The sequence below is a fragment of the Callorhinus ursinus genome, unplaced genomic scaffold (assembly GCF_003265705.2).
Source record: "Callorhinus ursinus isolate GAN/ISIS: 27379988/994484 unplaced genomic scaffold, GSC_fseal_2.0 scaffold15, whole genome shotgun sequence".
Taxonomy (NCBI): domain Eukaryota; kingdom Metazoa; phylum Chordata; class Mammalia; order Carnivora; family Otariidae; genus Callorhinus; species Callorhinus ursinus.
The window spans coordinates 16,925,631-16,951,720 of NW_027397077.1; the positions used below are offsets into that span (position 1 = coordinate 16,925,631).

General features: G+C 39.1%; 1 protein-coding gene and 1 pseudogene across 8 annotated transcripts in view; both read right to left on the bottom strand.

Annotated features, from left to right (window-relative positions):
• The window catches only part of FHIT (fragile histidine triad diadenosine triphosphatase), a 1,472,419-nt gene that overhangs the window by 1,317,039 nt on the left and 129,290 nt on the right, over positions 1–26,090 (bottom strand). The gene's annotated exons all lie outside the window — the stretch shown is intronic.
• On the bottom strand, positions 21,179–23,251 carry LOC112833851 (FAST kinase domain-containing protein 2, mitochondrial pseudogene; annotated as a pseudogene).

The window sequence follows — 26,090 nt, forward strand, 5'->3', positions numbered from 1 at the left end:
AAGAAAACCACAGGCATGAGTAAAGGCCACGTGCCCAACAAAGGGAGGAGTGAAGAGTGTGGTGCACATAACCCATCCAAATAGAGCAATCCCTTGAGCTAATTACAAACACGTGTGCATGCTGTTCAAAGGCTGCCAGATGACCATGAAAAATCCAATTCTTAAAAAGTTTTTATTTTAATCACCCTGTGCTCAAAAAATCCAATTTTTAAAGCTAACTGTTCCTATTTGTAAATTCTAATTTCGATGTTTTAAAAACATTTCAAGGGTGAGTTTGCAACCTCTGACCTCCACAGATAAGCAATCCAACACATAAGCAATAACGTGGAAGGAACTGTAGCAACACTGTGAGACAGCTAGCAGCCAGGCGTCCCTTCCCTTGCTCACAGACCCTTATCTTGCTCAGGAATCTGGCAGGCAGCAACATGCTCAGGGAAGACAGGCCCTCCCCCCGGTCCAAGAGGCTGCATCATGATTGGCCTAAGCCAGTGAAGGTGACTGAATTCTCCTTTTCCAATGACCAGTCTGAGAGGGGATACACATGTGACCCAGTTCTGGCTAAAGAGAAATAAAAAAGGATACCTGCTGGGAGACTTTAAGGAAAGACTTTCTTCCCTGAAAGAAATAGACAAGAGAGGCCTGACCCAAGAAGGCCATTCTCTCCTATCCTGTGTTGGATGCTAATCTGGGACACTGGGGTATTGAAAGTCTTCTTGTGAGCATAAGGCATCCACGCAAAGGATGAAGGCCAACACACCACTGATGGTACAATGGAGGCATGGAAGGGGCTTGGGTCCTTGGTGAGAGGCTAAATCAACTCTGATACTGTTTCTCTCAAGCCTTTTTGTTCAGACAACAGCAAACATGCTTGTGCTTTAGGACACTACTAGTTGGGTTTTCTGTTACTTGGTACTGAATACATTCTAGTGAAGGATGTCTCTTTCAACCTCTCTTCAGAGTTCTAGCCTTTTGTTTACAACATCCAGTTTTAGGTTGCAGAAAACTTCAGCAACATCAAGTCTATGCAGTTAGAGTCTGCAACAACATGTGGGATGAGGCTCTGCCACTTGAGAACACCCACACTCTGCTTCAAAAATTTAAATTATGCTGTTAGCTTTTCAAGATGGATGAAATCCTTTACAGCATCATATAGCAAAGACTTAACTGCTCTCATGGTTGCCAGGCAACTGCATACATATATGCTGCCTAGAAACAAAATTTATGACCCTTGACTCCCCAAAGGAGGGTCTTTCTCCACAACTGATATGCATGTGCCCAAGTCTGACACTTTCCATCCAGCAAAGGTCATGGTGTACATCGAGGCTATCCAACAATCCCAAGCTCATTATGCTGCCAACTAATATCATTCTTGATCAGATCATAAATTGTGGTTTCTGCATGCAAAGCCCAACGACAGAGTGAAGACAGTCCTGGGGCATAATTCCCTGTCCTCTGGCCTGTCTCATTATATAGACTGATTGGGTACCATCCAGGCAAAGGAAAAGAACATGTGAAGGTTCCCATCAGCCTGAAGAATTACTGTCAGGTGAACACAGTTTTGTAAACATCTTCCAATATTCAAGGAAAGTTTGTCTTCACAGCAAGTGAGATGATGAACTTTAAGAATGCTTCATGGAGCTTCTAATGTTAAGAGTCATTTAAAAAAAAAACATGCAGGCTAAGATATGCTCATCATTTTATTAGTGCAGAAATTTCAAAGTGCAAATACAAATGCCCCACATTTACAATTTGTGATGATTCCGGTGTTGCGTTTTTGCAAGTGAATTTTTGAATACTTTAAATTCATAGAATCATAGTATGTAAAAATCAAGAGAGACCCTGAGATCAAGCAGCTGAATCCAAGAGAATATAAGATGCACAGCTCCTTGGGGGTCAACACAGCCCCCCATTTGCTTGACTCCTGGTCTAATGCTCTTATCCAAAAACAATGTGCTTGTTCCTCATGAAACCAACCCTTCATCATTGTGGCAACGAAGGTCAGGCACAATTTGGTTTCAATCTGATGACAAACCAAACTCTCCATTTAGCCCTTAGTTGCATGGGTATGTCAGAATTAGGTTAAGTGGCACGTGAGCCACCCCTTGCTCACCCTCCACCCCCAAAATTAACAGGGGCTTAAACACACAAGCTTCTGTTCTCTCAGTGAACAAGTTGGGAGGTCAGCAGTCCAGGGCTGGTATGGCAGTCCACAGATTCATTACAGACCCACATGCCTCCTAACTTACTACCTCTCCATTCCTAGAGGATGGTTTTCTTTAACATGGTCAAAGGGGACGGATGAGCCATTATATCTGCATCCCAGTCAGCAGAAAGGAAGACTCTTCCGTGAACTATCTCAGTAAGGATTCTCGTAGTTTGGGTTCCCCTGAAAGCAGAGCCCAAGACAAGAACCAAGAGCATGGGTTCATGTAGCTTATTTGGAAGGGGAGCCTAGGGAAGTGAAGGGAGAGAGGGGAGAACTGGAAAGGAAGGAGTAAGAGCAATAAAGCATGTGTTACCGAGCTGGTTATGCATGTGAGTGACCGAAGTTCAATGCCTCTGGGGACCAGACGAAGAACTGTGTGGAATGCATCTCAAAACTGTCCGCCTCAATGACAGTGGCTGGGGCAGTCATCTACCAACATCTCCAGACCTTCCAGAGGTCAAACTGATACCATACGGCCCCAAGGCCACAGGTGAACAAAACAAGCATTCACCATAAATCACATTGTTAGCATAAACTACTTGGCATGGCCCAAGGTCGAAGGTATACACAGACACGCTAATTGAGCAGGATATTTCAAGGGCTCAAAGGTTATCTCCCAGGATCCAACAAAGCTAGTCTTTTCATTGGAAAGTGCCGTGTTCTAACACCTCAAGTTTGCTGAGTTAACCCTTCACTCTGCAACCTGTTTGACAAGAACTTAGTCCTAAGGCCATACCCACCTGCAACAAAAGGAGATGCAGTCTTCACTCAGGGCAGCCACTTACTTGTCTACTTAACCTTCGGGAATTCTATCACTGTGGAACAGCAGTTCTCAGACTTTAGCATGTTGGAATCACCTACGGAGCTTGTTAAAATAGGCTGCAGGCGCTCCCCACACCCTCACCACCCCAGGTAGCTTCTGGCTCTAGTAAATTCAGTAGGTCTGGGATGAGGACTGAGAATTTGCATGTCAACAGGTTCTCAGATGCATTAGTTTTGTGTTGCTGACAGAATAAATAATCACAAACTCAGGGCTTAAAACAACACAAAATTCACAATCTCACTGTTCTGTGAGTCAGGTCTCTCAAGTTGCAGACAGGCTACGGGCCTTTCTGAAGGCTCTAGGGGAGGCTTGGTTTCCTGGTTCATTCAGGTTATTTGCAAAATTCAGTTCTGAGGTCTCCACTTCCTTACTGGCCATGAACTGACGGCATCCTCAACTTCTAGTGTGGAGCCGTCCCTCCACAGTCAAGTCGGCAACGAGAGTTTGGGTTATTTTCATGTCTGACTCTCTCCTGCCTTTCTAGGGTCAAATTTCTCTGATTGCAGCCTGGAAAGATTCTCTAATTTTTCAGCCACTGGTGTGATTAGATGAGGTCCACCCAGATAAGCCATGATTATTCCCTCACCTCAGGGTCTATAATCTTAATTACAGACACAGAATCCCTTTTGGCAGGGAGGATAACATACTCACAGATTCTGGAGATTAGGGTGTAGACTTCTTTAAGAAAGGCCATAATTCTGCCTACTTTATCTGTTCATTCTGACATTGCTAGTTCAGGGGCCACACATTGAGAACCACCACTATAGAAAAGGGAAGAACTACCAGTCTCTTAGGTAGCACAGATGTGTCAATTGAAAGAAGCACAGAAGCACCTGGGTGGCTCAGTCAGTTAAGTGTCTGCCTTCAGCTCAGGTCATGATCCCAGTGTCCCGGGATCAAGTCCCACATCAGGCTCCCTGTTCAGTGGGGAGTCTGCTTCTCCCTCTCCCTCTGCTTGTGCTCTCTCTCCCCCCTCTCTCTCAAATAAATAAATAAATTCTTTTTTAAAAAGTGTCAATAAATGAATTGACTGCAGGTGGGCCCAACGCCTGCTTAAAAAGTAATGAGACAAAGGGCACAAAGGGGGACCCAAGAACAGAGAATCAAGGAACTGGAATCCTCCTCAGACTAGACAATCAGCTCTTGCTCACTCTAGCCATTTCTCGGAATGTATTCAGTAAAATTCTTAATTGACGAGGAGAGAAAGAAAATGCAATCAAGCCAATCCTGGGCCAAAAATAACAGAGAATTCCACTAAAATTCAACAGGTCTCTTTATGGCAAGAATCCTCGTGGTCTTTAAAATGCCAGGGGTATGCGGTGAACCACCAAGAAAGAGAATACAGTTCCTCAAAACTCTCTGGCCACTGACCATTTTCTTCATGGCATGTATCATGGAACTGGACTCCCTGAAAAATGCAGTCGTCAAGGCTGCTCTGGGGTGAAAGGTAGTAACTCAATAAACCTGCACTGTTTCAGCTGGTGCTTCTCAACTTTGGCTGCATACTGGAATCATCTCTGGAGCTTCAAGAAACCACTGCCTAGGTCATACACCCCAGAGATTCTGATATACTTGGTCTGTGGCATGGCATGACCATCAATGCTGTCCACGTGCCCCAGGATTCTAATGGGCAGCCATGATAAGAACCACTACTATGGGTGATAACCCTGTTCTCCTGACTCCTTTAGAGTGTTTAGTTATTAATCACAGTGAGAAAACGCGGTATTGTTCCATGTATTTCAATTCTGCCCAAATTAAGGGAGTAATTTTGAGAATTAAAAGGGAGGGCCAGAAGTGGCTAGGAGTACAAAACTCCATACTCAATGATACCATTCTTTTCTACCATCATTGCTTTCATGACTTTCATCTCATTGTATCTCCAGAATTTAGCACAATGCCCCACACATGGTAGATATTCAGTAAATAATGTGGTAAATGTTGAAGAAGTATGAACAAAGTCCTCTTCAAAATGCAGATCCCGGAAGAATCCCACTTTGGTCAAACCTAAGTGCACACTACTCTAGACAGGTAATCAGAGCAGAGAGTGAGATGGGGAATCAGCATTTTTGACTGGCATGCTACCAGGCACACAGACCTTAACCAATAAATATTTGATTATGAATGAATAAATAGATGGATCGATGGGTGAATGAATAAACATAAAAAGATAGGCTAAAGTATGTTGAGGCATGAGGTATTTGGGTGAAGGCTAGAGGATGAAGCCCAGAGGCAGAATTGAAGTTCAGAGAATATCCTTTCTCCTCCAAGTTTGTGTAGGTCACTAAAAACATTTGGTGTATCAGTGAAAATCACTCAAAAGACCCCTGCTGAAGTGGAAACACTTGTTTGGAAATTTGCAAATTTCAGGTGCCTCAAATTCATCTCTGTCTTCCTAACCTACTATGATCCAATGCAATCCCCCCCCCAGCTCTATCCAGGATGATGGGAGAAGAAAGTGTGCACAGGAGCTCCTGTCTTCTCCTGTTCTTTCTCTTTGCTACCAACATAATGCTGCACAGTAACTGCCAATTGCCTTTTCCCAAGGCATCTTTTGAGAGCATCTCCCTTGGACCGTCAGGGTAGACAGCTCCAGTTTTTTTGGTCATATTATAAGTCTTATGATATATGCATCCCTAACAAGTGCCATCCCTGAGATGATGAAGGCTGTCATCCAATATTCTATCATTTAATTCATGGTGCTGTTTATCTTGGCTGCAGGAGAATAAATTATCGGTATATTCGGAAAGTCTTGTACCACCTTTCCTCCTCTCCATTATCATGAAAGTTAAAATTACTTATTTATGAACCAAATAATTTATCTGAACATTTTAACAATGCACTAGCACTTATAAAGGTTTTTATTTCAATTTTGTTACAGGTACAAAGTCAAATATCACTGTGGTACAAGTTGTCCTGTTTTTTCTAATATCTAATAATATATGTATGGAGTTCCATTTTGGCCTTTTACAATTAATACAAGAAGCATAATGGATCCACAGCAATCTCCTTGAGAAAATAACAAATGTCTACCAGAAATAATTTATCTGTGGAATGCAAAGCTTTGATACACCACTTCCAAAACTACTCCAAAAGAAAAAGGTAAAAAAGAAAAAAAACATACTCCAAGTCAAGAGCCATTAAGAAAGAGCCAAAAACCCTCACAGATTATTGTTGGGAATGTAAACAACATTTCTAGATTGGAACCTAGCAATATGCATCAAATGTTCACAGCTTTAAAATGTTCATTTCTGGGGCACCTGAGTGGCTCAGTCGGTCAAGCATCTGCCTTCGGCTCAGGTCATGATCCCAAGGTCCTGGGATCAAGCCCCGGGACAGGCTCCCTGATCAGCAGGGAGCCTGCTTCTCCCTCTGCCTCTGCTGTCCTTCCCCACCTTGTACTCTCTGGTGCTCTCTCTCTCTCTCTCTGTCAAATAAATAGATAAAATCTTTAAAAATAATAAAAATAAAATGTTCATTTCTTCACCATTATTTCAAGAAGCATATCACAAGGAAATAATAAAAGATGTGCCAAAAGATGTATCATATATGGATGCTCACTTAGTGTTACTCCCCATAAAGAGAAATTGACAGAAATGTACAAGTCCACAAAATATTGATACATTTTGCTACCTACAAAATGGATTGCTATGCAGTCATTAAAAATAATGTTCCTGAAGAATTATAGTTTATACAAATATGCACAAAAATATGCATGCTATCAAATTAAGTGGAACACCAAGATGCAAAACAGTATAGGCAGTCTCTATCCAATATGTTTCTAATGTATATTTGCATATATATTTATACTTTTGCACAGATACATAGAATATAATCAATAAATATTTTTGAACATCTAAGCAGCGAGTGTGTGTGTGTGTGTGTGTGTGTGTGTGCAGAAAGACAAAGTAAAGTACCCCAAAATGTTGGTAGTTGTATCGGTTAGACGATAGAATTCTGGGGGATGCTTATTCTCTGCCTTATACTCTTCTATGTTTTCTGTGTTGACTCAAAGCACATGTTATTTCTGTAACCCAGAAATATTCTATCTTTACTGATTTGTGGGCTAAAGAAACTCATTGCTGTTCTCCCTAGAGTACCAATGATGCAAGCACTCTGTTGTTGGACACTTTCCCCCTTGTTTAGTGTCTGCCAAAATCCATGACTTTGGAGCCAGAATCATTTGGTTTCAAATCCTAGGCCTCTATTTCAAAGCTCTGTGACCTTGGGTAAGTTCATTCGTCTCTCTGAGGGTCCCGCGCCTCTGGTATGAGGATGTTTGGGGAAGTAAGTGAGAAGTTCTGGGCCTATCAAATAGTCATTTGTCCTTCCCATTCCTTTCTAATAGGACCCTACTCTGATTTTGTTTAGTTGGTGGGGGCCCACACCCCATACTCAGGGATAAAAGGCTGGGCCCTACCCAGCCCTAGGCTGTAAGCTTGATGAGACCAGGACAAACACGGTACCTTCATTCTCCTTGCAAAGGATTGTTTTAGGGTACGGTTTTAAAATTCTGGCCAATTGACTAGGAGGTTTAAAATTCTGGCCAATTGACTAGGAGGACTTGGGGGGCTTCTGAGAAATTTTTCCTCATTCTTAAGAAAATAAAGAACACACATAAAGGATGGATACTCTTCTCCATGTCTGGTCTTCAGACACTGCTATGTCAAGGTGTCTGGAAGAATCCTAGCCAACCTGGAACATAAGGGGACAAGCCTATGAAGAAAAGTAACACCTGAAAGAATGACCAAAAAAAAAAAAAAAAAAAAAAAAAGGAAAGAACCCTGGTTTTCAATAATGTTGTTGTTGAATTCTAGAAAGGCCTTAGCTTTTCATCTACATTTTAACATTTTTATTTAAGTCAGTTGAACTGGATTTCTATTAGTTCCATCTGAAGGAATCCAAAGTCACACAGAAAGCAAAAGTGCCAAACCCAGGACCAAGAGCTGAGTTCAACAGATGTAAGTCTTCCCTTCTTTCTAGCACCCTCCAAATATATGTACAATATGCACAATGTAGATGCGGGTTATAGGAAAGGTGACAAGAAAGGGTAAATAGACTTTTTTCCACCTCCCAAAACACACACCCAGGACCCAATTTCTCTAATTTTAACATATAGGCCCTAATAAATGATGGACAAAGGAAAGACTTGTGTGGCAGGGGATTGTATCCTGCTAAAAAGGAATTCTAGGTCTTCTCAGAAAATCTAGAATAACAAAGGCCTCCTACAATCCTTTTCTCCCTGTGGGTCTTGAACTGGCCAGAGCCATGCTTTTGTCCCCCATATAGATCAGGATGGATGGAGCGTGTGCTATTACATCAAAAGAAAGCATTTGCCACCTGAATATGCATGCGCTACATCAACCGTGGGTCTTAATCAAGTTATAAGACTGACACGCAGTCCAATGACTGGACCACTAATTTATGCAGTTCCATATTCTAGATTGAACCACCTCCTTTTCTCATATCCTTTTGCATATAATCCCAATAGGGAAGAATAAACCAGCCTGAGATATGCTTAGATATTTTCTATTTTAGTTAAAAATAAAATGTTAATTTTTTAAAGCCTGGAAGATTATCTATAATTTGGGTCCAATGTCCCCAAAAAGTTTGTGCTACTGGAATTCAGAATCACCCCACTAGCACTGAAAAGAATTGAGTGTTCAAAAGCTTTTGGGGATTGGTTTGTGCACTTCCTTTTTATGACTATTGCTCCCCATCCCAGAATATGGCACTCAATAAGAAGGGCTAACAGTGTCCTGCTGGCCCTGTTCCTATGTGTCATCTTGCTACATTTCCAGTTAATGGCATGACTGTAATGACTAGCAATTTAAATAATGGAGGCTGAACCAGAGGCAGCTATAAGGACACAATGCAGAAATTGCCACAGTTTATCAACATCACTGGCACCCAGCTCTTCATTACCTCCTTGAATAGGGTCAAAGTAGTTAAAGTGATGCTGTAAATACCGACTAAAACGAAGTAGCTGTTTATTCTTGATTTGTCATTGGGTATTTATAACAAACAAGTTGCGCTTCCCAGGCATGGGTTATTAGACACGAGAGTGTAATTGATATTAACCAACTTTCAGGCTCCAGTAACTTTTTTTCACTGAGTGTCAGTTTAATTTTTTTAAAGCATAAGTAGTGCATGCCAAATGGAAAACAAGAGGAAAAACACACAAAACTCCCTAAGCTTTTAGTACTAAGTGAAAAACAACTAATCCATTTGTCTTATAGAATCCTTTAGAGGTTTGCTATCAACTCAGGAGAGTCTTCTCTTTTTGAAGGGGTCAAATTTGTATTTTATTTTATTATTTTATTATTTTATTTATTTTTATATATATATTAGAAATGAGACTGCTCTGACTGTAATCTTGTTTTCCTTCAGAAGTGGAGCAGTGTGGACCAATGTCTGAAACAATCATTGTGCATTTACTATATTACAGCAGAAACTGAACATTGGTGACCCACTGGCAAATCTGGCCCATTGCTCTGTTTCATTTGGGCTGTAATGGCGGACTTAGTGTTTTAACACTTTTTAATCCTTTTAAATATTTGCAAATTGAGAGTTTTCACAGAAAATGTTGAAAGCTCTGACCCTACAGGCACCAGACTCCTACATGGTAACAAACAGCTGGGGCTGAGTTGAGGCTGCTTTCGTTGGGGCAGGGAACCCACTCTGCATTCTGCCTTCTCATGCCTCCCTAGAGCCTCCCTGCCACTGAGCCCAAATGTCAACTATCTCCCTTCTTAAATGTAGTGCTATTTTTCTTATAGTAAAGATCGAAGACAAATATTGTATGTTGATGTGTCTCCATCACAAGTGGGAAGACTAAAGATGGGTTAAGAGGACTGGGGGTTTCAAGAAAAATGAAGAAACTGTAATTCTACACAGAAGTACGGGATTTCCTAACCTTACTTCCTTTGCTCAATAACAGAATCTCCCTAGTTGCACTCCAAGGGCATTTGAATGATGACTCTCTGTGAAAAGCACCAAGCTAGAAGTTCTGATGAAAGCAGGCCAGATGTATGGAAAAGCCAGGCTAAGTTCCACCTCAGATAAAAGCCATCAAGCTAAGAGGGGAAAAACAAGCAGTCCACTTGTAAGAAAAACTGAGAAAATAGCAAGCATGGTATTGAGGACTAGGAAGGATAAAACAGGTCCTGATTTTCTACCAAAAACATCTCAGGCCCTGGCCAACCTCCTTTCAGAGATTCAGTTAGGCACTACAGGAACCTGCATTTGCTGTCTGAAATCATCCAGATGTTCTTGGTGTGAGCTCCAGCAGGAGCCTCTTGTCTGGTCTGCAGCAGTGAACCCTCAGTGTCCATTTGGTTTTATGATCTCTTCTCCTTCTGCAGGGAGGGGGGAGTATTACAAGAGATGCTTGTTTTTAACAAGAAGAATAAACACACGTGCGCACACCAACTCAGAAAATATTACTTGATGGTGTCCACTCCCATAGAAGATTTCACTCAGAAATACTTTTCTAGTAACCCAAAGCACTAAAAGTCTTAAGACCCAACAAATCTGAAATGACGGAAGGTCAGGGAAGCTACTGAATAGAAACAAGCTAAAAAAGACAGAACTCTTCAGAAAACCCGAAGAGGTGTGTAGAATACACAGGGTCATTTTCACCCTCATAGTAAATCCCATAGTAAAGAACTCAAGGAAAACTTTTCAGTATAACTGGGGAAGGGTAAGCAAAGAGCAGAGTATGGAACAAGCGTGTATTAATTTCCTACAGTGTACCAAGCACTGTATATACATTTTAACAAGTTTTAATAATAAATAATACTTTTTGTTGCTCATTCATTCTTTTAATAAGTATTTGTTCACCGCCTTCTCTGGGTCAAGCCTCTCTAGGGATACAGAAATTTAAAGACGTGGCTTTCCTATTGTCAAATTTTGAGTCTAACAGAGAGACAGACACTCTGATGAAAATAATAATGGTTATAAATGTTAGCGATAATACAAGTTAATAATGTTGTCATTTACTGTCTGCTTACTATGTGATAGGGATTGTACCAAGCACTTTACGTTACTTTTCATTTAATCTCCCATAAATGCCCTATGATTGAAGTACTAATACCTTCATTTTACCGAGAAGGAAAGTGAGCCATAGAGAGACTATGTAGCTTGCCTAAGGTTATACAGCTAACAAGTGGAAAATTCGAGATTTAAACGCTGTCTCTTTTCTATACCAGATGAACAGATTATCTGCCACCTCAACTGAATACTGGCTGCAATGGAGGTATGCCAAGGACAACGGAAGCAGAATGGAGAGCCCTCAAATGCTTTTTAATTTACAAAGCACTTTCCCCTACAGAGAGTAAGCTCCAGAATTCATCATCCCCAAGAGGTGGAATTGGTAGGAAATATAATAGGCTCTCAAAATGGCTTAGGTCAAGGGATGAATGACAAAGTTACGGCGGGTAAAAAGAACCTGGGATGGACCAAACTTTTCAGATCCAGAGGCAAAAAGAAAAGCAAGTTCTCCCATGACATCTTTCTTGGGAGCTTATTGGGAATAAAATCATTCTTGTTGGTGAACCACACATGCCTAAATTTCCAAGTTTCTAAGAACAGAGAATCAACAAAACTTTCACCCCATTTTTTTTACCTGAAGTCTACAGAAGACAATATGATACATAAAAGATGTATCAATTATTTAGTGTTTAAATATGTCTCTGGCAGAGCAATAGGTACCTTGTGTATATTGTTTCTCATCTCCTTAACACCATGAGATCCAACCCTACAGAAAAGAAGAACGCTGGGCTCAGAGAGGTCAAGTGACTTATCCAAGGCCACACAGAGAGTAAGTGCTAGAGGCATGATTTGAAATTGGAAAAATGTGATTCCAACAACAATACTTTCTTCTTAACACCAAAGCACAAAGTATCAAGACAAATATCCCCACAAATATTCAGCATGCTTCTTTTAATTCTCTATTCTTCATTCATTCTTTCAAAACCAATTTATCCTGTATATCCAAGGAACACAGTACCTATACACAACCTCACCTCAGGAAAGGTGAGGAACAGGAGTGAGGATTAAAACCAGGAAAGGGATATGGTGCCACTTTGCACAGAGCCTTCCAGCCCATGATAAAAAATGTAAGCATCCATCCCAGGTAGAATGCACTAATATGTCAATTTTTGCCAACAGTGTGAACTTATCTCTCCCACTTAAATCATTCAGTGGCTCCCCACTGTCCTTAGACTAATCCCAAGTGTTTAACCTAGCCTTCAAGTTCTTGCAAAACTCTCCAGCCTCATCACTTTAACCGTCTGTCACCATCCCAACTCTTCAGTGGACCTTACTCTTTTACCTCCCAGCTTTGCATGGACTGTTCCTTTTGTCCAGAAGACTGTCCTCAGTCCTCACCTCCCATTAGCTGGCTAACTCCCACCACTCAGCCCAGAAGTCTCAGCTCAAAAGGTACTGGTCTCTGGGAAGCCATCCTCAATGCCCTCACATCTATTATGTTATACAATGTGTTGTGAGTTTTATTATCTCTCTCCTCCATCACTTCCCTCCTGGAGGGCAAGCACTGTCTTTGTTAGCTCCTCAGCACCTTTCAAACAGCCCGGCACATAACAGGTACTCAATAAATATCTTGGGAGTAATTGTTAGGTTAGTGAATCAAGTGATTGATGGACTGATTGATTCTTGTTGAGACTACTGAGTCAAGGAAGCCATAGGAGGTTGTGCTATAGTCCAGGGGAAAACATCTTGTTATGGAAGCCTAGAAGCATTTATTAGAGCAGGCACTTTGTTAAGTAGGGAGAGTGTAATGACTAGTTGGTCAAGGGAGACAGCAAGTCAGAGAAAAGCAGAGCCAGCGGGCAGTTGCTGGGGAGAATACAATTCCACAGGATGATGAGCCATTAGCATGCAACACCGGGTAATCTGATTTTCATGACAGACAGATTTATTATGACTTCTAAATATATAAATCCCAGGTTATGCTTTACAGCTAACCTAACAACTTGATATATGTGTCTGACATCCCATCTTAAAATCAGATTCCAGCTTCTAATTAATTTTTATTCACCCTTCATTATAACTAGAGAGGCAGGAAATCTCAGCAGGATAAACAATGGATAGGGTATTAGTCGTTTGTATTTTGTGGTGCATTTTCCATCAAAACGCTGAGTTTCCTTTTTCTTTGCTACAAAAACGAGGAAGTACCCAATTCTCCCTATGACTTCTAGGAGGAATGAGTGGAGAACATTATACAGCAAGCTGATGGTATTTCTATTAAGTGACCCCCCCCCTCCCTGGATACTCACCCCTCCCCCTCCAACCTCATCCCACACACACAAGTTAGAATAATACCATTCTAGTCAGTTTGAAGGCTGATCATAGCTTAAATGTTACCATCTCACTTTCTCCAATATTTTTATTAAACAACTCTTAAGCTGAGTTGCTAACTCTATGAATACCAAAAATAACGTTCATGAAAGCTGAACATACTATCAACAGCTTCTTATATAATCTCAACAACATTTAAAATTCACTCACACCCAGATACTTTGTGAACCGTGCAAAGTGGTATGATGGTAGCTGGGAAAAGGTTTGTAATCTGCAGATTTCTTTAAAATGGGCTTTTAGTAGTCTGTATTTTTTAAATATACTATTAATGTATGTATATACTTTTTAAAACATTTTCTTCCATTTTCTTTTGCCCATATATGAAAGTCACCATGATCACCACAGATTGGGTTAGGAAAAAACAACTACTCACATTCAACATTTAATTTATTTTTAAAGATTTTATTTATTTATTTGACAGAGAGAAAGAGACAGCAAGAGAGGGAACACAAGCAGCGGGGAGTGGGAGAGGGAGAAGCAGGCTTCCCGCCGATCAGGGAGCCCAATGCGGGGCTCGATCCCAGGACCCTGGGATCATGACCTGAGCCGAAGGCAGATGCTTAACGACTGAGCCACCCAGGCGCCCCTAAGTTTCTTTTTAAGAGAGGGAGAGAGGGGGGATGGGAGGGGCTGAGGGAGAGGGAGAGGGAGAATCCTAAGCAGACTCCATGCCCAGCTCATGAGCCCGACATGGGGCTTAATCTCACAACCCTGAGATCATGACCTGAGCTGAAATCAGGAGTTGGACGTTTGATGAACTGAGCCACCCAGGCACCCCTCACATTCTTTTTTTTTTTTAATTTTAATATGGAGTTTCACTGTGTGTTAGCCACTGTCCTCAAAACTTCAAATGCACTAAATCTTACCCCACACTCCATAAGATACCATAATTTTCTCCTATTGACAAATGAGAACACGAAGGGACACAGGTTTTAAAAGTTGCTTACAGTCACAAAACCTGGTAAGTGGTAGAGCCAAAATTTTAACTGACACTGATGAGGCTCTCTCACCTTGAACTTCACTAATATACTGCCTCAGGGACTTAAGGGAGACCTTACTAAATAAATAATAGTGTAAACAGCCAGATGTGTTTGCCAAAGCCATAAATCCAAACTACACAATCAACCTCACATTGAAAGCACTATAATGTTTCTGGCTTTTTATAAGCAGATTTAAACAAATCTGGATTCCAGTCTGTTTACTGCCACAGGATGAAATACAAACTAGCAGGAGGAATACACCCAGCACAGAACTTGTCTGATAGACATCCTGAATCACAAAGGCTGCCACTTTCTGGTTCCCGGTAGTGGAAATAGGGAAATACAAAAAAAATCTGAAAAATCTTCACCTCATTTTGTTATAAATATATGGTTTCTAAATCTCCAGTGTCTGTCAAATTGAACTGATGGCATGAAAGTTGCATTTAACACACACACACACCCCACACATAGAATCTATTCAAAATGTGTCTTTATCTGAGCCCTGAAAACATTTTTTAAAAAATGGATTCACATAATGATAAAAAAGAAGTTCATTTGCTTGCCCTTCAGGATACATAATACTGTATTTACCCAAACAAAATTGCACATTCTCCCTACAAAATCAAATTTAAATATATACAGTACTTTTATTTCTTTCCCTCAGAAAAGCTTATTTGTAAGGATAGAACATATCCTGGATACTAGTAAAAATAATAATAATTTAAAATAATAAAATTTTTAATTAAAATTATCATCACAATTTTAAAAGTATTTCATTTTTTAAAATGAATTTAGAGTAGAATAGAAATCAAATCAACATTTACAAGAACACATAAAGCATTCATATTACAGCTAATCTATATGGATGATTTGTAAGTTGCAGAGCCTTTTAATAAAACCATATTTTGACTCTAGCACTATTCAGTTAGGGCTTTATCAAAATATCTAATTACAAAATAAGATCTATGATGTTCAGATGAAACCACACACAATATAATCAAATCCTTAGCATGAAGCCATTCAATTTGTCATTCCAGGGTCTGTTTTCTGGGCCCATTCCAGTTTAAAATAACTTCTCCAGTAACACCACATTGCCCTTCCTCCTCTTTGCCCTCAAAATTATTGGAGCATAATGTAATTCTTTTACAAGCCCTAGGAAAATATTATTGGAATGCACAGGCAAAAATGCAGAGACAAAACAGAACAGGAAGGAAAAAACAAGTTTTTAAAAAATGGAAAATCAATTACTGTTTTTAATAACGGTGGTAATAGCTTTTGTGCTAAGGAAAAAAAATTGCCCAGGGACAAAAGAGATGTTCAATATTACAATGCACTAATGAGTACATTTACATATAATTTTCTGAAATTTACGTCCAAGACTAACTGCGAGTAGAATTTAGTATCAATAGAAGTTTCCAAAATCCATTCATTTTTCCTCTAATCATATTGAATATTTAAGGTGCTTGACTAGACCTGATTATTTTTCTTCTGGCCCCAACAAAGAACCCCGACAGCTTTGAAAGTGATAGATGAGTGGGGCATTTCCCACCAATGGCCAAACCTCCCCACTCCCACCCCAGGCTGTCACAGCAGGAGGAAACACAATGAGAAAGTTTGTTCAAATTCACATGCCAGCCACTGAATAAAATCTGCAGAGAACAAGAAGGTCAGTCTTGTCAAAGGGCCACCGCAAAAATAAAGAGGAAGAGGCAGAAATCCAAACTTCGAGCATATGACTTTGCCGCCTCTTCATTTCATGACAGCCTGGAGAGAAGCCTCTGACAGACAGCCATCTCCCACTGCCCCTGAAAAGATGAAAAGAATACAAGCCCTAGCAAATCTCCCATGAACTCAAAACTGAGAAAAAGAAAGGGAAATGTAGCTAATTTGCAGTAACCCTGCTTCCTTATTCAGATTTCTGGAAGCATAATAAAATAGAAACGCTGTGTCTTCAGGACTCCACTTCCAGCTGTTTCCCACAAGTTGGAAAAAACAAGCAGGGACATGTTAACTACCTATACCAAATTGCCCCTCCTGCTGCCAGTCTTCCAAATAATTCTAAGGAAGGCTGTGAGCCGTTCTCCTAAATGCTTTAAGAAGATATATTCCTGACCAGGCAAAGAGATTTAGGTGAATTCCCGGCCGAATGCAGAATAAGGAACAAAATGCTCTCTCGAGGTGCTCAACCCTTGATGTATTGTGTTCTACTGTCTGCTAAAAGCATCATCTCCCCATAATTAAATGTTCAAATTCTTTGATGGTCCATATAAAATTCAATTTGGTCAATTCGGTGCACCATCCACCCAGAGGTTGCCTTTCCATCCTCCCTGTGTGAGTTTCCTAGGGCTACTATAACAAAATACCACAAACTGAGTGTGGCTCAAAGGAAAGAAATGTGTTGTCTCACAGTTGTGGAGGCAAGAAGTCCTAAATCAAAGGTGTCCATGGGGCCATGCTCCCTCTGAGACTCTGGGTAGAAACCTTCCTTGCCTCTTCCTAGCTTCTGTTGGTGGCCATCAACCCTTGGCACTTGTGAGCCTGCAGCTGCATCACTATATGCCTCTGTTACCCCATTCTCTCTTGTGTATCTCTGTGTCTCTTCTCTACTTGGAAGGACACCAGTCACATTGTATTAAGGGCCCATCCTATTCCAGTATGACCTCATCTTAACTAATTACATTCGCAATGGCCATGATTCCAATACAGTCACATTCTGAGGCAATGGGAGGTGAGGATTTCAAATATCTTTGGCAGGGACACCATTCAACCTAGAACACTACTATACTGAATCAACCACCAAGCTACAATCCAAACTACTTCCTAACTGCCTCTCAAATCGCCACTTCCTTCTCTTCCCACCACTACCGATTCCCACATCATTTCAACTAGATAATTATATGAATTTCCCAAATCCTGCCCTCATTTTTGCATCACTCCAATCAACTCTCAAAAAAAACTTATTAAACGGAATATAACATACATGCAGAAAAGTGCATAAATTATGATGGATTTCCACAGAGTACACATACTCATGTAACCGCCACCCAAGACAGAGAATATTACCAACACCCTAGAAACACACCTCATAACCCCCCAAGTAACTTCCCCCTATTCCATCTCAGAGCTAACCATTATCCTGACCTCTACAAATATGGATCAGTTTTACATGGTTTGGGATTTTATGTGAATGGTGCCACACAGTACATACACTTTCATATATGGCTTCTTCTGTTAGTGAGACTCACCCTTGTTGTTGCAAGTTGAAATAACTGATTCATTTTCTTTACTTTATAAATATTTTATTGTATGATGATACCATTTATGTATTCATTCCACTGTTGATGACCATTCAGACTGAGTTCCATTTGAGAGCTATTAAAAATAATGGAGCTATGGGGGCGCCTGGGTGGCTCAGTTGGTTGAGCGACTGCCTTCGGCTCAGGTCATGATCTCGGGGTCCTGGGATTGAGCCCGGCATCGGGCTCCCTGCTCGGCGGGAAGTCTGCTTCTCCTTTCCCACTCCCCCTGCTTGTGTTCCCTCTCTTGCTATCTTGTGTCAAATAAATAAATAAAATCTTTAAAAAAAAATAACGGAGCTATGAACATTCTCAGTTTTGAGCATATGTCTAGTAGAACTGCAAAATCATAGGGCATTTAATTATTCATCTTCAGCAGATATTGCCAAACAATTTGCTAAAATGATTATATTAATTTTCAACAGCACAGCAATGTATGAGTATTCCAGTTGCTTTATATCCTTGTCAACACTTGGTATTATCAGTCTTCTTCATTTTAGTCATTCTGACGTATGTGCAATGGTATCTCACAGTCCCTTTATTTTGCATTTCCATGATGGTTAATTATAATAAGGAGCAATTCAAATACTGATTGGCCCTATGGATATCTTCTTTTGTGAAGAACTTGTTCAATTCCATTGCCCATTTTTTCTATCAGGTTATCTCTTTTTCTTATTGATTTATATCCATATGGAAACTAGTCCTTTGACAGACATATATATTGCAATTATCATTTCCCATTTCGTGGATTGCCTTTTCTCTCCTTTTTTTTAAAAAAGATTTTATTTATTTATTTGACAGAGAGAGACACAGCAAGAGAGGGAACACAAGCAGGGGGAGTGGGAGAGGGAGAAGCAGGCTTCCTGAAGAACAGGGAGCCCGATGTGGGGCTCGATCCCAAGACCCTGGGACCATGACCTGAGCCGAAGGCAGACACTTAATGACTGAGCCACCCAGGCGCCCCCTTTTCTCTCCTTTCATAGTGTCTTTGGTATAAAAACTTTTCATTTTAATGCAGTCTAATATATTTTTCATTTTTTGCTTTTTAAAAAAAAAGGTTTATTGAAATAATAATTCACAAACTATCCAATTCATTCAAAATGCACAATTCAAAGTTCTTTAGTGTGTCCACAAGATTGTGCAACAATCACAATAATCTAATTTTATAATATTCTTATCACCCCCAAACAAACTGCATGCCCTCTAGCTGCCACTTCCCATTCCTCCCAAGACTCTCACCTTCACCGAGCCCTAAGCAAGCACTAATCCACGTCTGTCTCTACTGAATTGCCTTTGCTGAACATTTCATATAAATGGAATCATATAATCTATAGTTTTTTGTGACTGGTTTCTTTCATTTAGCATAAGGTTTTCAAACTTCATCCAAGTTATAGTGCATATCAATACTTCATTTCTTTTCCTTGCTGAATAATATTCCACGGTGTGGACATATTACATTAATTTATCCATTCATCAGTTGAGGAACATTTGGGAAGTTTCCATTTTTTACAAATTACAAATAATTCTTCTTGGTAAGCAAAATTTCGCTACCCCCAAATCACTAAGGTATTCTACTGTATTACCTTCAGATGCCTTATTGTTTTACCTCTCACATTCAGATCAACAATCCAGCTAGAATTTATTTTTGTTTATTATGTAAGGAATGTTTTTCTCACATGAATGCCCAATTTTCTCAGCACCATTTAATGAAAATAGCAACCTTTCCTCACTGCTCCACAGGGTCACCTTTCTCAGAAATCAAGTGTCCCTATATGAATGGCTCTATATCTGTATTCTCTGTTCTGTTCCATTGATCTATTTGTTTAATTCTTGAGTAATACGGCACTATCCTAATTATTGTAGCTTTACAATATATATTGATATCTCATTGTTTAAGTCCTCCAACTTTGTTCTAATTCTTCACTTATCTTACCTACTCTGGGCCATTGGCACTCTGATATTTTGGCCGGGACTTCACTGAATTTTGAGATCAATTTGAAGAGATCTGACCTCTTTACAATACTGAGCCAGCCAATCCATGAATATATTATGTCATTCCATTTATATAGATTATCTTTAATTTCTCCCAATAGTATTTCTCTGTAGACATCTAATACATCCTTTGTTAGATTTATTCTTATTTTTAGTATTTTAGGCTATTTTAAATGGTAACTTTAAAAAAATGGTTTATTGAGGTAAAATTTATACACCATGAAATTTATCCATTTCAAGTGTACAATTTCACGAGATTTAGCAAATTATACAGTTGTGCAAACATAACCCCAATCTACTATTTGAACACTTCTGTCAACCCAAAATGTCACCACATGCTCATTTACAGTTAATTCCCACTCCTACAGGAGGCAAAAACAGCCATTTTTATAGTTTTGCCTTTTCCAGAAATTTCATCAAAATGGGATATCTTTTGTGTCTACGTTCTTTCACTTAGGATAATATTTTTGAAGTGTATCCAAGTTGTCTCATATATCAGTAGTTTATTCCTTTAAAAAACTGTTGAGTAGCATTCCTTTATGTAAGTATACCAGTTTTTGTTTATCTACTAACCACTGGATAGATACATGGATTGCTTCTAGCTTGGGGCCATTATGAATGACATTGCTATGAATGTTCATGCACAAGTCTTTGGGTAGACATACACTTTGTTTCATGTAAGTTTTTACTTCAATAACTAGAAATGAAATTGCTTGATTCCATAAATAAATATGTGTTGAACTTTATCAAAAACTGATACTGTTTTCCAGAGTGGCTGTACCATTTACATTTCCACCAGCAATGGATACATTTTCCCAATTTCTCCCTATCTTCACCAGCACTTTTCATTATCTTTTTTATTTTAGTCATTCTAGTGAACTGACATCTTCTTGTGGTTTCAATTTATACATCCCTAGTGATAATGAGAATATTTTCACAGGTTTATTTGCCCTTAATACATATAAATACTTTGGTTTGTCTTCTTGTTGACTTGTAAGAGTTCTTTATATACCTGGATGTAAATGTTTGATCAGATATAATTGGCAAATATTTTATCCCATTCTGTGGCTTATATTTTCATTTTTTCAAAATTTCATAATGTCCAATTTATCTCTTTTTTTCCTTTTAGGGATCTTGGTTTTGGTGTTATATTTAAGAAATCTTTGACTAACCTAAGGTCATAAAAACTCTTGTATGTTTTCATCTAGACGTTTTATAATTACATTGCTTATATTTTTATCTGTAATGCATTTCAAGTTAGTTGTGTATACAGTATAGGGTAATCTGGGGATACAGATGTCTTAATTGTTCCACCTCATACTCTTTGGGAATACAATTTGGTCGTAGTTTATAGTCTTTTTTTTTTTATATGTTGTAGGATTCATTTTAAGTGCCATCTTTTTTATTTTATTTTATGTTTTCAAAGATTTTTTTCTGAATTGTAGTCTTTATTAAAGTTCTTTTACAAACTTATGTCTGCTAATATGAAAAGGCTGCTTTGACTTTAACACGTGCTTTGTAGATTTACATCAGCAGTAAGAAAGGCTTCAGCTGAGTAGAGTTTGGTCTTCAAAAGTGTGACTACATCCTGCATCTCCAGCCTTTCCACCTCCCAATTGCAGACCAAGATTATGTGAAAAGCCATTACTTTCAGATGTCGCATTTTCATAGCAAGGAATCCTCTGGGGTGAGCTAAATCCAAACAGTAAGTACATCTAGGAACACACAATTCAGCTACTCTTTGAGTATCTGCAGCAGAAATTACCACGTCGGAAAATGGAAGCACTTTACTCCTGTTAATATCCATTCTTACTTCAAAATTGATATAGTAATTGTGTGGCAACTGTCTGTTTTCTGAGAAGTATTCTTCTCCCAGAAAGCTACTTAGTGCATCTGCCACCTTCACGTTTGGATACAATGCTGTGGACGGCAGCGGTGGGGCCAAATCTATGGTGTTGTGACAAGAAATATCCAGTTTTAGGCAAGCAGCCAAAATACGAAGCTTGTGAGCATTCCTCTCATCACCTGACATCAGCAGTTCATTGATGACGTCCTTTTGGAGAAGTGGATTAATACGGGCCATGGCAAAATGGTTCATCAAGCAAAATGAACACACAGCATTTAAGAGATTTTCAGAAGAGATGTGGTGGAGATAACCAGTCAGAGAAGTAGCCATAACTTCTTGGAACTCTGAGGTCTGGCATTTGTAGAAGTGATTGAGAGAAGAATACACATGAAGAATACAGATAATGCTTTTCATGTTTAGAGAGGAAGGATCAGCTATCACTTTCTTCATGAACAAGTCCATCAAGTCAGTATGTCGAAAGCCAAGGTTGTCAAATAAAATGAGGAGAAAGAGAACTTGCTTTAACTTCCAGATGTCAATAGTTGTAGCCACATAATCTGCTGTTCCCTTAAAAAGATCTAAATTACAGTACTGGAGGTCTCTGCAAGACTGCAATATGTTGATCAGTACTTTAAAAGGACACCCATGGATATTACCTATGACCATCTTACTGCATTCATCCAGAAACATAATAGAGTGGTGATTCATGGCATCTAATGCCTCAAACATGTGCTGGCTATTCAAATCAGAAAATCTGTCTAATTCTCTCAAGGTTTTCATCTCCAGTTTCCTTTTGAGAGCAATTGGTGCATCTTTTCCAACACATCTTATCACAGCTTGTAATGTAAAGACACACTCTATTTTCCAGACTTGCTGATCAACTAGTATCCGCAATCTTGCTCGAAGAACGTCCACATTCTTGCATGGCTCCATTGCCTCTAAAATACTTGACAAAACTGAAAGACATTTCTCATCACACTCATTGATACGTTCCTGGACCACCCTCAGCAAAGTCTGTACCAGCAGAGCGTTCTGAGGAATTCCAAGCTTCACCATAGCATGAAGACTGAACAGCAGGTGGTCACAGTGCATGATCTTGGATTCTCTCATCACTTGTTCACACAGCTGGTTAAATACAGGGTGATTAAACATCAGTTGTCTTTCAACACACTTCTGGTCATCAGACATCCTTTTGGCAATTATCCACATTGCTGAAAAATAGTCACTACTGGGAAATATAGGTCCTTCTGAAAATGTATCTAACACATCACTCAGAGAACTACATACCTGAGACAGTTTTTTATAGTTGACAGGGATTGGTTTTGTTTTCTTGGTGAGCATATCTTCATTGGAGGCCTTATGATGAAATGTTATCTTCTTTAATCCATCATCAGGGTCAAGAGAGTGTTTTGAATCAAAGGACAGTCTTCTAGGACAAAGCAGTCTGTCGACTGTAAGGACTGTTTCAGTGCCTATGCCCTTTGTTTGAAAATTATCTCCTGATTTAAAAATTAAGACATCCTGAAATAGATATCTAATAGATGACTGCACTCCATTACCAAAGTCACTTAAGAGAAGGTTTCTTGGGTTCCAGTTTGAATAAACAATTTTCAGTCTGGAAAATCCCAAAGGATACAACCTCATAGTTCTGCTTGTTGGAACTAAAGTACTGAATCGTCTGAGGTTCCATAAAAAGGAACCTGCTCTGCTATTCATTGTGCTATCCACTCAAACACTTTCAAATCACTTTAAAGTAGTCTATATAATACAATGCCAATTCAGGGAGTGAAAGAGAAGACAAGCCATTGTTTAAAGAGAAGACATGCCGTTGGTTTCCTTGCTTTGGAGAGGTCTTTAAGGAAAAAACTTTAATGTTGACGGATACTTTTTAACATGAAGATTTAGCAACGGCCGAACCTGGACTTTAAGCACAGGGACTGGGACAAGTAGAACCGCTGAGGTCAGAACCCCGTGGTTCTCTACAGGCGCAGCCATGACAGCTTTTCAGCAAAGATTTTATTTTTAAGGGGCGCCTGGGTGGCTCAGATGGTTAAGCATCTGCCTTCAGCTCAGGTCATGATCCCAGGGTCCTGGGATCAAGCCCCGCATCGGGCTCCCTGCTCCGCGGGGGGCCTGCTTCTCCCCCTCCCTGCTTATGCTGTCTCTCTCTGTATCTCTGTGTCTCAAATGAATAAATAAATCTTAAAAAAAAAAGATTTTATTTTTAAGTAATCTCTACACCCAACATGGGACTCGAACCCAAAGCCTCAAGATCAAAAGTCACAAACTCCACTGACTGAGCCAGCCAGGAACTCCATTAAATGCTATCTTTTTAAAATTTCATTTTGTAATTCTTTGTTGCTAATATATACAAAATATATTTTATATTGACTTTGTAGCCAGCAAACTTGCTAAATTCATTTGTTAAATTTACATAATTATATCTTTGCAGATAATATAATTTTATTGCTTTGTCTCCAATCCTTATATTTTTTTTTTCCCTAACCTCACTGAATTCACTAAGACCTCCAGTATAATGCTGAAAAGAAGGAGTGATAACTGACATCCATTTCTCATCCTTAATTTCAGGATAAGGCTCTCAATATTTCACTTAAGCATGATGTTTCCTGTGGATTTTCTTTACAGATTTATTTTATTGAGGTATAACTGGCATACAATATTATACTAGTTCTAGGTGTATATCCTAATGAGTCAATATTTGTATATATTGTGAAATGATCACTACAAAAGTCTGGTCAATACCTGTCACCATACACAAAAGATGCTTGATATGATTTCAATCTTCCTAAATTTATTGAAACTTGTTTTGTGACCTAACATGTAATCTATCCTGAAGAATGTTTCATGTGCATTTGAAAAGAATGTATATTCTACTGTTTGGGGATGGAATGTTCAGTATATATCTATTAATTCCATCTGGTCTAATCTGTCATTCAAAGCCAGTGTTTCTGTATTAGTTTTCAGTCTGGATAATCTATCCATTGATGTAAGGGGGATGTTGAAGTCCTCTTCTATTATTGTATTGCTGTCTGTTTCTCCCTTTAGGACTATTAATATTGGCTTTATATATTAAGGTGCCCCTATGTCGGGTGCATAAATATTTACAAATATTATATACTTTTGTTGGATTGACCTCTTTATTTTTTTGTCTCTTTTACAGTCTTTATTTTCAAGTCTATTTGTCTGAAATAATGGCTACCTCAGCTTTCTTTTGGTTTCCATTTGCATGGAATATCTTTTTCCATCTTTTCACTTTCAACTGTGTATGTCCTTACCTTTCAAGTGAGTCCCTTATAGGAAACATATAGATAGGTCTTGTTGGTTTTGTTGTTGTTGTTGTTGTTGTTATTTTTGTTTTTTTATCCATTCAGCCATTCTGTCTTTTGATTGGATAATTTAGTCCATGTACATTTAAAGTAAATATTGACAGGCACATACTTATTGCCACTTTGTTTGTTGTTTTCTGGCTGTTTTGTACTTCCTCTGTACCTTTCTTCTTCTCTTGCTTTCTCCCTTTGTGGGGTTTTTTTTAAGATTTTTATTTATTTATCTGAGAGAGAGTGCACACAAGCAGGGGTGGAAGGGCAGAGAGAGAGGGAGAAGCAGACTGCTCACTGAGCAGGAAGCCCAGTGCAGGGCTTGATCCCAGGACCTTGGGATCATGACCAGAGCCGAAGGCAGACACTTAACTGATTGAGCCACCCAGGTGGTCCATCTTCCTTTGTGGTTTGATTACTTTCTTTAGTGGTATGCTTAGATTTCTTTCTCATCATCTTTCATGTATCTACTATAGGCTTTTGCTTTGTGGTTACAAAAAACAAATTTTAACAGTCTATGTTAAATTGATAACAACTTAAGTTTGAACACATTCTAAAGCTCTACATTCTGACTTATTTATCCACCACATCCTGTGCTTTTGAAGTCACACTTTACATTCTTGTATCTTGTGTATTCCTTAATTAATTATTGTAGTTAGTTATTTTCCCACTTCTGTTTTTTAGCTATATATACTTTGTAAGTGATTAATCCACTAACTTTACTCTATATTTACCTTTCCCAGTGAGATTTATACTTTCTTATGTTTTCTTGTTCTAATTAACGCCCTTTCTTTGTTCTTTGCAGCCTAAAGAATTCCCTTTAACATTTCTTGTAAGGCCAGTTTAGTGGTAATGAACTCCTTTAACTTATCTGGGAAGCTTTCTATATCTCCTCCAATTGTGAATGATAACTTTGCTGAATAGAGTATTCCTGGTTGGAAATTTTTTTCTTTCAGCACTTTGAGTGTATTGTGCCATTCTCTTCTGGCCTGCAACGTTTCTGCTGATAAATCTATTCATAGTCATAGAGGGGTTACCTCAAATGTTAACAGGTTGGTTTTTTCTTGCTACTTTTAAGATTCTCCCTGTCTTTACACACATTTTAATTATAATGTGTCTTGGTGTGCATTTCTTTGGGTTCATCTTACTTTCAGATATTCTCTATTAAAGATGTTTAGTTATATTCCTAGTTTGCCAAACATTTTCATCAGGATTAAATATAAATTTTATCA